This window comes from Mirounga angustirostris, unplaced genomic scaffold (assembly GCF_029215605.1).
Source record: "Mirounga angustirostris isolate CCGP_5_RB_7025 unplaced genomic scaffold, mMirAng1.0.hap1 SCAF_1, whole genome shotgun sequence".
In the NCBI taxonomy this organism is placed as follows: Eukaryota; Metazoa; Chordata; class Mammalia; order Carnivora; family Phocidae; genus Mirounga; species Mirounga angustirostris.
In genome coordinates this window covers 100592083-100603906 of record NW_026991709.1, presented here as the reverse complement: position 1 = coordinate 100603906, position 11824 = coordinate 100592083, and the positions used below count along the sequence as shown (strand labels likewise).

At 37.4% G+C, this 11824-nt stretch overlaps 1 pseudogene; it reads right to left on the bottom strand.

The window, feature by feature from the left end:
• Positions 1-1954: 1954 nt before the first annotated feature.
• On the bottom strand, positions 1955-2860 carry LOC123834613 (glyceraldehyde-3-phosphate dehydrogenase-like; annotated as a pseudogene).
• Positions 2861-11824: the final 8964 nt, after the last annotated feature.

Genomic DNA, 11824 nt, shown 5'->3' with positions numbered 1-11824 from the left:
AATTTGATTTATTTTTTAGCTTTTTAAGATGAAAAATTAGATTATTAACTTCAAAATTTTTATCTTTATAATTTAAGCAATAAAATATTCAAACTTCCTTCTAAACACTGTTTTAGCCATAGCCCAGCAATTTTTATATACTGTATTTTTATTTTCCCTTATCCCCATATACTAATTTCTATCCAACTCCCCCTCCTCCCACTGGTGAATTCTACCAAACTTTTTTTTTTTTCCTATCAAAGCATAGTTGATACACAATGTTACTTAGTTTCAAGTGTACAAGTTCAGGTGACTGGACAACTCTATACATTATACTGTGCTTGCCACATATGTAGCTATGGTCTGTCATCATACAACACTATCATGATACCCTTGGCTATATACATAGTATCTGTAGATTATTTGAAAATTGTTGTGGAATTTCCAACTATATGGGGTATTTCTAGATATTTTTTATTTTACTTTTTGGTTTCTAATTTAATTCCAGTATGTTCAGAGTACATACTCTGTATGATGTGAACTTTTAAAATTTTATTAGGCTTGTGTCATGGCCCAGCATATAGTCTATCTTGCTGAATATTTTATGTGTATTCTGCCGTTATTAGGTAGAGTGTTCCATAAATATCAATTAGGCCAAGTAGGTTGATAGTGTTATTCAAGTCCTCTATATCCTTACAAATTTAATGCTTGCTTGTTCCTTTAATTACTAATAGAGGAGTGTTAAGCTTTTCAACTATTATGGTGATTGGTACATTGTTGAATATTGGGATTTTGTTGTCCTTTTTTTAAATGGATTGTTCGGTTTTATTTTGTTAAATGGCCAAGTTATGGAATCAGTTTGATCCCTTCAGGGGTCATTGACCTCTGATGAGACCCTATTTTAAAGATTTATTAGGGTGGACTTGAGTATCCTTCACTCCAGGGTTAATTCAAATACAGTCTTATTACTAAGATATCACTTCTCACGGGTCTCTAATGAATGTCTCAGGTGATTGCTGAGGGTTCCTAATTCTGACTGGTAACTCAAAGTTCTACCAACATGTTTGAACCCTTGAAATTACTAAACTGAGAGCATGATCACTGTCTTTTGCCTGGCCTCGCAGAGTTTTTACCTTGTAGGTAGGTGGCCTCATACTCAGTAAAGTTTCAAGGAGCCTTCTAGGCAGATATCAGAGACTCTTTTTCTTCAAAGCCCCTCCCTCTCAAACTCTGCAACTCCCATCCTCTGCAGCCTCCAGAACTCCAATCTTCAGCTCTTTAATTCATTAATATCACTGAGTTCACACTCTCTGTCTTTTTTAACCAACCCTGCACCAGCAGTCTAGAAATTGCTGAAAAGTCAGAGTGATGATATGGGTCACTCACTTGCTTTCCACCTTCCCATTTTCATAGTTTTGCATGCCTGTTTTCAAGTGCTTGAAAGAAATATTTTATTTATTTCGTCTAGAGTTTTCTTTGGTCATAGTGGAACAATGGGTCTGGAGTAATTCTTACTCCCTCATGGCTGGAAGCAGAAATTCATACTTTTAACACAATTTTAGTAGTTTTAAATCTTATTTTTATCTGTAGATATTTCTCCTTTTTATTTCAGAATAAATTTATTTACATTTGTCTTTTCTTTTTCTTATCAGTGCTCTAGATGTTTGATTATCTTTTTAAGTAACTAGTTTTTAATTTTTTAGATTTTCACTATCATGAGTATGTGTTATTTTACTATCATCTCTCTCTCTCTCTTTTTTCTTTTTTAGCTAGGTACAGTGTACTTTATTAATGGTACATGACAAGGTAGTACTCCACAAGCCCCTTTCCTTCTGTAGGGGGTCTGGGATGGAAACTGTGTAGATGTTGGGAGATTCTCAGTGTGTTGGGGGATGAGTTGGGGCAAGGACTCTCCAGCAGCTGAGGGCCTCTCTTTTCCTTTTGCTCTCACTGGGACTGATGGTCCAGGGGGCTCTTACTCCTTGAGGGCCATGTGGACCATTAGGTCCACCACCTGTTTGCTGTAGCCAAATTCATTGTCATACCAGAAATTAGCTTGACAAAGTGGTCATTGAGAACAATGCCAACCCCAGCAATGAAGGTGGAAGAGTGGGTGTCACTGTTAAAGTCACAGGAGACAACCTGGTCAGTGTAGCCCAGGATGCCCTTGAGGGGGCCCTCCAATGCCTGCTCATCACCTTCTTGATGTCATCATATTTGGCAGCTTTCTCCAGGGAGCAGTTTGGTTCCATGACTGACACATTGGGCGTGGGGACACAGAAGGCCATGCCAGTGAGCTTCCCATTCAGCTCAGGGATGACTTTGCCTGCAGCCTTGGCAGCACCTATAGAAGCAGGGATGATGTTCTGGGCAGCCCCTCAGCCATCATGCCACAGCTTCCCAGAGGTGCTTTCCATGGTTTTCTGGATGGCAGTGATGGCATGGACTGTGGTCATGGGTCCCTTCATAATGCCAAAGTTGTTGTGGATGACCTTGGCCAGAGGGGCCAAGCAGTTGGTGGTGCAGGAGGCATTGCTGATAATCTTGAGGGAGTTGTCATACTTCTCCTGATTCATGCCCATCACAAACATGGGGCCATCAGCAGAAGAGGCAGAGATGATGACACCTTGGTCCCACCCTTCAAGTGAGCCTCAGCCCCTTCATGGTAGTGAAGACCCCATGGACTCCATAACATACTCAGCACCAGCATCACCCCATTTAATGTTGGTGGGATCTCACCCCTGGAAGATGGAGATGGGCTTTCCATAGATGCCAAGTCTCCCATTCTCAGCCTTGACTGTTCTGTTGAATTTTCCCTGGGTGGAATCATACTGGAACATGTAGACCATGTAGTTGAGGTCAATGAAGGGGTTATAGTCATTGATGGCAACAATATTCACTTTGCCAGAGTTAAAAGGAGCCCTGGTGACCAGGTGCCCAATAGGGCCAAATCTGTGTACTCTAACCTTTACAATTATGTCTCAGAGATGCAACTGGCCCGGTACCAGAAGATGAGGTTGTCTGTCGAACTGAGAGGAGCAGAAAGCCTCTTCTTACATTCATAATTTGTGAACTTCTTTCTTTGAATTTACTGTTGCACTCTACTTATAATTATGTCAAAAGCCACATTTTTTAGTTTCTGATCTTGCTTATTCTTGATAAATATATTAAGGGCTATAACATTTCCCAAGAGTAGAATTTTAGCTATTTTAGCAATGCCTTGCAAATTTTGACATGTAGAGGTTTTTTTTAAAATTAGTATTGATTTTTAATTGGTATTTTTTAATTTCATTGGTATTAATGTTCTATCCAGATGCTGTAGGGGAAAATTGGCTCCTTGGCTTTTCCAGTTTCTGGTGGCAGCTAACATTCTTTGGCTTGTGGCCTGATTACTCCATCTTTGCTTTTCCTCTTCACCGTTTCAAGTCTCCCTCTGCCTCCATTTACAGGGACACTTTTACTGGACTTAGGGCTCAGCTAGATAATTTATAACTCAAAATCCTTAACCAAATCACATCTTCGGTCTTTTTTTGTTTTTATTTTTTCCATAGGAGGTAATGTCTCCAGGCATGGGAATGTGGAATTAGGGATTCAGACACATATATCTTTGGGGGGACATTTCAGTCTACCTCAAGCTTCTCTCTGGCTTCCAAAGATTCATATCCATCCCATGTACAAAATACATTATTCCATCCCAGGGTCTTCTAGAGTATCAACCCGTTACAGCACCAACACAAGTCCAAAATGTATCTAAATATCACCAACTCAAAAATTTTTAAATCTCATTATTTAAATCAGCAAGATCAGCATAATTTAGATTCTGCCTGTGTTCCATCCTGGGGAAAGTTTCATCTTCACTTGTATTCCAAAGGGATAACATATGAGGAAAAAAATCAGTGTTCTCAAATAAATGAAATCTAACAGGTAAAATCCCATTATGTTTTATGGGTTAGAAATAATTCCATGTGTTTGTAGGTTCTGCCCTCTGGGCCCATGGCTCTGCTCTGTTTCTTAGGCTTGGGCTCTACATAGCTCCATTCTTTGGGACCATGGCTCTGCCGTCAACATATCATCATTTCTTCTTGAAGGGTACCACATGTTTCAGATGAGTAGTTTTATCAGTGTATTTTCTACTTATAGAATTTTGGAACTCTGACAGTCTTCCTTCATTTTGTCCTGTCTCTGTCTCTTTCATTCTAAGCTGGGAGTGTTTCTGTAGGTATAACATTTTCAAAAACCTATTGGGTCTTCTGCTTATCTCATGAGGATTCAGAACATTAGCAAGAGAGTCCTCCACAGATCTTTCCTAGATAATTCCATTTCCACTCCTGGCTTGTGCTGAGATGATTGAGTGAATCCATGTGTCACAAAACTAGTATCTTCAGCAAAATTTTTCTAGCCACACACTTGGCCTTGTCTGCATAGCACAACTTCCTAACAGCTAGTCTCTGAATTTTCGCATCTTTTGCTATCTGAACAGACTTAGAATTTCCCAAATCATTAAGTGCTGGTTCCCTTTTTCTTAACAATTCTTTCCTCAATTTCTCTCTTTCCCCATGTGTTTTTCTATAAGCAGCAAGAAGAAACAAGGTTGCACCTTCAACACTTTGCTTAGAAATCTCCTCACTCAAAAATCCAAATTCCTTGCTTATGAGTCCTGCTTTCCACACAGCTATAGGACACATTCAGGCAAATTTTCTGCCAGTAAATAACAAGGATTACCTATCACCAACTTCTAATAACATATTTCTCATTTTCTTCTGAGCTTTCATCAAAGTCACCTTTCACATTCATACTTCTGTTCATATTCTGGTCAAGGCAGTCGAGACTTTTTCTCTCCTCTACCTCAGATTTTTTCCAAGTCTCTGCCCACTGTCCGATTACAAAGCTACTCCACATTTTTAGGTATTTGTTACAGCAGCATCTCACTTTCCCCTACCAAAATCTGTCTTAATTCCCTAAGGCTGCCATTACAAATTACCACAAACTGGTTGACTTAAGAGAATAGAAATTTTTTCCTTCATAGTTCTGGAGGCCAGAAGTTCAACATCAATTTCATTGAGCTGAACTCAAGATATTAACAGGGCCACATTTCCTCCAGAGACTCTCGGACAGATGGATTCCCTGTCTTGCTTCCAGCTTCTGGTGACATTCCTTTGCTTATGGGTAAATCACTCCAAGCTTTGATTACATGTCCATATTGCCTTCTCCATTATGTATATATAATGTCCCTCAGCCTCTTATGAAGACACTATGATTGGATTTGGGACCCACCTGGATAATCCAGTATCATCTCCCCATATCAAGATTCTTAAAAGGAAGATGCTTCTTCCTTATAAGCTAACAGGGCTAAATAGGACCTGGTATCTTTTGATGGCCATTTTCCCTTTTACTAGAGATAGCTAATTCCACTGGGGCCAAGTAACTGGATGTGTGGGATTCTCTTTAATTAAATGCAGACTATCACAGAAGGGGCAGGTTTGTTCTCAGAATTTTTGGAATGTACATCCTTAACATTGTGCTTAGCATATAGTAAATTCTCAAAAATTATAGCTCATTTTTAATTGATGTTATATTTACTATTAGGCATCTCTTAATAAAATCTATAAATGTCCCCTAAAATACATTTAACTCCTCAGATTGTTATGGATATATTTATTTCAATCCTTCTGTGAATACTGCTTTTAATTTGTATGTAGTATTGTTTTATGATTCTTAAGACTTAGGCAGTAGAAATTCATATTTCTCTAAAACTTCAGAGGCTTTTTGAAAGACAGTGTGATAATTGTGGTTTATTTAATTGTCAAAAATATGAACAATTGCTTTTTAAAAAAAGAAAGAAAACACCCTTAGATAATTTCCAGCAGTTTAAGGTTGAGATTTATTTCACTTAACATTTGCTTTATAGTAATGTGGAAAGAAGCATAAAATTTTGTCCCAGAAATCTCTAAAATAGTTTAACATCAATGCTTTTGAGTGTTTTAACTCTCCATTATAACTGTGAACAGACATAATATGTTTATCTCATTTTTTTCAAATCCTGTCACTGTCACCTAACAATGAAGTGCTAAAAGGATTAAGAGGCTGCATGTCTACAGTGCAATCATGTTTAATTAATTAATTAATTTAGCTTTTGCTCCTTGGAATATTGGCTATAAATACTGTATAAAATACATTCTTATTTTTTAGACCATCAAAATAAATATAATCAGATAAATAAAAAATATATATTTGTGATATTCATTTTCTTTTTTTTATATTATATATATATATTTTTATTTTTTTTAGTATTCTTTTTTTTTATTCTTATGTTAATCCCCATACATTACATCATTAGTTTTAGATGAAGTGTTCCATGATTCATTGTTTTTGCATAACACCCAGTGCTCCATGCAGAATGTGCCCTCCTCAATACCCACCACCAGGCTAACCCATCCTCCCACCACCCTCCCCTCTTGAACCCTGTTTGTTTTTCAGAGTCCATCCTCTCTCATGGTTCGTCTACCCCTCCGATTTCCCCCGCTTCATTCTTCCCCTCCCGCTACCTTCTTCTTTTTTTTTTTTCTTAACATATATTGCATTATTTGTTTCAGAGGTACAGATCTGAGATTCAACAGTCTTGCACAATTCACAGCGCTTTGTGGTATTCATTTTCTATCATGTTATTTTAAATATATATGTTAGTCAAAATTTACATTTATCAGTTTGACAAACTGCATTGTAGAACTGTTCTAGCTAGTGGGGATATAGTAGCAAATCAAACAGAATATAACCACTACCCTCCTGGAGTTTATATTTTAGAGAAGAAACATCAACAAACAATGAGGGGGGGCGGAATTAGAGGGGGAGACGAACCATGAGAGACTATGGACTCTGAAAAACAAACTGAGGGTTCTGGAGGGGAGGTGGGTAGGGGGATGGGTTAGCCTGGTGATGGGTATTAAAGAGGGCACATTCTGCATGGAGCACTGGGTGTTATACGCAAACAATGAATCATAGAACACTACATCAAAAACTAATGATGTAATGTGTGGTGATTAACATAACAATAAATTTTTTTTAAAAAAAGAAGAAGATAGCAGGAAGGGAAGAATGAAGGGGGGGAAATCGGAGGGGGAGATGAACCATGAGAGCCTATGGACTCTGAGAAACAAACTGAGGGTTCTAGAGGGGAGGGGGGTGGGGGGCTTGGTTAGCCTGGTGATGGGTATTAAAGAGGGCACATACTGAGTGGAGCACTGGGTGTTATACGCAAATAATGAATCACAGAACACTACATCAAAACTAATGGTGTAATGTATGGGGATTAACATAACATTAAAAAAACCCCAAAATCAATACTATAAAAATAGACTATTTTAGATGGTGATAAGTGTCTGAAGAAGAGTAAAATAGAGAACAGGGATGAGTGGTGACCAGAGATGATGTAATGTTACCAGATTAGACGCTACTGAGAAGTGGACATTGAAGAAAAGACTTAAAGGAACTGAGGGCAGAGTCATGTGCAGGTCTGTGGAAACACATTTAACCAGAGGAAGCATTAAGTGCTGTGTCTGAGAAGGGGTGATAATGCTGGTGTGTCTGGATGGAGTTGAAAAGAGGTCAAGGGAGTGGTAGAAGAAAAGGTTAAAGAACAGGTCAGCTCTGTGGGTCATGTGGGCCACTGTCAAGATTTTGGATTTAACTGTGAATGAGCAAGATTTCTTCCAAGGGTTTTGAGCAAAAGAGTAACCTTATCTGACAATATTTTAAAAGGATTACTCCCTGTAGAGATTGAACTAGTTGGGGTGGGGGGTGGTGGGAGGGGGTGGACTGATAAGGTAGATGTGCAGGAAGTTATTTAAGTATACTTAGAAAAAAAATTAATCAAATCAGGCTGCTGAAGATGCCTATGATGATGAGTAAAATCTATGATGAGTAAAATTAATTTCAAAACAAATACCCCAGAGAATACAGAATTACAATTTATATTTTTATGAAACAGTACTGACGAACTTTCTAGGTAATTACTAAATGAGACAACTGTGAAATCTTTTATAGGCTTTTGGGCCTGATTCAAGAGAAGTTCACTTAAGCTTTAAAGAACAGTAAGTAGAAGTAGCTTCATTAGGAGATGCTTGATTTTTACCTCGTAAGCTTGTATGTTTTACCCCATCCAAAGTTATTTCCCTCAAAGAAGTCCTGGAGGCATGCCACTCTGATCCCGAGAAGCTCTTAAAGGCTACTGTTATATGACTCTTTATAATACCCGTCAGAGAGATGGTATTCTGTCAAGACTTTTATTACTGTGTTTTCCTTTGCATTTCCTTGTCTATATCTGTACTATTGAATGTAGTAGCCACTGACCACGTATAGTTGTTGAACGGTTGAACTGTGGCTGATCTGAATTAAGATCTGCTTTACGTGTAAACTACATGCTAGATCTCAAATATTTAATAAGAAAAAATAACGTACGATGTCTCATTAGCTATCATTTTCATATCTGATTATATGTTTCAATGTAATTGCCTGTGAAAAAGCTTTAGATATATTGAGTTAAATAAAATATATAAATAAAATTAATGTCCCTAGCTTCTTTTTACCTTTTATTTATTTATTTTTTATTTAAGATTTTATTTATTTATTTGAGAGAGAGAGAATGAGAGACAGCATGAGAGGGGGGAGGGTCAGAGGGAGAAGCAGGCTCCCCGCCGAGCAGGGAGCCCGATGCGGGACTTGATCCCGGGACTCCAGGATCATGACCTGAGCCGAAGGCAGTCGCTTAACCAACTGAGCCACCCAGGCGCCCTACCTTTTATTTTTTAAATAAGGCTATTAGAAAATGTAAGGTTATAGATGTGGCTCACATTATATTTCTATTAGACAGTGCTGATGTACATGCTAGATGAACTCTAAAGCAGTTTTCAAAAGTATAATACTAAAGTAAGAATAATAAGTGGAATAAGATATGATAAAAAATAGACATTATATTTGGGGATTATGTATATTGTAATGATAGCAGAATAAAAAATTGGAAAAAATATATAAATTGCTCAATTAGTGTTATGGTGACAATTGGATAGCTATGTGTAAAAAAAATCTGGATCTCTTATCTATGAGAATCAGAATTAATGGTATATCAACGTTTAGAGGAAAAAGAATTTAAGAATGAAATGTCCCAAGGAAAGGACCTTGATAGCCTGGCAGATTTTGAACCAAGAAAAATGTCAGTATAACCTATGGCTGCAACAAGTTGTTCCAGTCATTTTATCATGATTTCTTTGGCATAAAGCTCTGTTTTTATTTGTAATGCTTCACCATTTTTAGAAGTTACATCAATTCTTTCAAAAAGGTACTATCCTATTTGAAAATTTATTTTTAAATAAATTCAACATTGTGGCCTGAATGGATCAAAATGTTCTATTGTTTTACTTCTGTTTCATTTAACAAAACGTTCCTTAAAAAAATAACCTTGAATGATATTTTAAAACCTAGGACTCTGTTTTCTATCTGTGCACACAGCCCACTTTGGGGTACAGTTATGGGAGAGGTAGAATTGAAAAGAAGTATTAAACAAATACCATGAGTACAGTATTTTGTTTTAATACCAACATACTACAAATTAGCTTTAAGACTTTTTTACCCTGTCCCTTTAACCCTGCTTCTCCTGATCTCTTCACATCTGTCATTGGTTTGAATTGACAGAGGCATAAATCCATATGACAGATTAATAGGGAAAATTGATACTGGCTCAAAAAGGTTATACTTCTTTCTAAATGGACAAATCAGTGGTAGACCTGCATTTACTGTGTAAGAATATTGGAGAAACTGAGTTGGGATGTGAATACCAAATTCTGTCCAGAACATTTTCTTGTCTTACATCAAACTTGTCAAATTGTTCTCACCATTTCACTATCCCTGCGGCAAGTATCCAACAAAGATTTCCTCCTGCTGAATACTTGGCTCTTAGAAAATCCTGAGGCCCTGTCTCCTGAAAACTTTCTATTGATTTTTTTTTCTGTGCTTCTGGAGGCTCTGATTTTGGCCTTTCCTGCTTGATAAGAACTGGCCGCTCTTCTAGTGTTTGCCCTTGCAGATGTCATGGTGTCTTTGTGCTTTACAGCTGGATGCCAGTTTCATTGGTTTCAAAGTCCAGCCTCAGTTCTTGAGAATTGATTCTGTGAAGTGGGGCCTCTGGAAATGTAATTCCTTCCAGGAGAGACGTGATTAGGAAGGCTTGGATGAGGAGAGCTCAGATTAGCATTCAGTCGTAGGGATTCATTGTGTTTAGATAGTATTTTATCACAAAATTATTTGCACATATGTTTTCCACAAGTGTGTGGTCTGAGCAGTCAATGTTTTAATCTTCTCATCGTGGAGAATAGGACAGTGCAGTCTCAGAGTGGTTCAGCCCCAGGTCGGAACGGCATTTAGTGATGTTCCCTGAACTGGAAGCATCCTCTACAGGCCCTTAGTTTAGTACTGTTTTCACCATCTACGTCTTTACCAGAGACTGGATTTCAAAATTTTGCTGTTACAAAATATTTGAAAGTTACTGTACACAACATAGTCCTTCAGTTGATTATCTGCTTATAGAGTCTCACATATCTGTTATTAATACCCATATATTAATTGAAAAGAAGGATTTTTAGTTAAGTAGAATAGCATGGGGGGGGGATTTTTTCCTTACCTAGACACAGCTGTTGGCCAGATCATTTGTAGCCAAGATAAAGTGAAGAAAAACGTTTCAAAGAGGGTGAAGGGTAGTATAATACTAACAGTCAAATAATACTTTCCCTCACAAAATGAGGAAAAATAACTTTCAAGTGAAAGCATCAGAGAAGTCACATCATTTTTTTCTGCAGTATTTTGTTCAGAAACAAATCTCCTTTGGGTTTTGTTACCTGTTTGAATACAATAGAGCTAAGTGGGGAACAAGTTTTTATACAGAGATGACTGACAAAGGGATATTAGTCACAACTAAAGCATCAAAAGTAAGCAGTAAAGAAGTGGAAATGTGGGCTACAGGTTGGTCACCTGTGGAGTTTTATAACACTACTGGTAAGCTTTTTGAATACTGCCTTTGTGGATCATTCAATCCAAGGGTGCCATCAAAGATGACAGCACTAGGAGTATGCTATGTGTTCTATTTCCAACCAGAGAACAAATCCAGTGATTAACAATGAGGAAATCATATCAATTTTTACAATATTCCATCTCATTGTAGGTGTGGCTCCTGCATGAGTAAAAGGACAAATCCTGTCCTAGAGGGTTTCTTTAGTGTGTATGAGCCAGATAGATGAGATAATTGTGAACACTTATTCTAAGCACTTTATGTCCACAGGTCTAGGCTACAGGATTGATACGAAGTGAGAGATAGAAAAACGGTGGTAGTACAGGAAGCCTTACTTAAAACCATTCAGAATATTTCATATTCTTCAAATACAATCTGTAAGATTGTTGAACTTTTGAACTTTTAACAGTTTTATCACTTTTGTATCGAAAATAAATTGATCAAAATACAGGTGCCAAGTGAATTGAATTTTTTCATTCCAAATTTGATGTAATACATTAAGATGACTCCACAGAAAATGAAGGACATATTTTATAACAAAAACCCATATATATGATGTTTGTTCCCAAGCTGTGTTTAAAAATCACACACACAAACACATTTCCTATGTTTTTGAAATTTGGAATAATAAACACTTGTTGCCTTATAACTGGATAAAGCTCATTACATTTACCTAAATATTTGAATGTCAGCAATTACTTGAAAAAAGCAATTAGAACATATGGGTCCCTGGAACCATATTCCAACAGGGCTGCAGTAGGCAGGAACTAAGTTGTGCAGCCCCTTTTGACA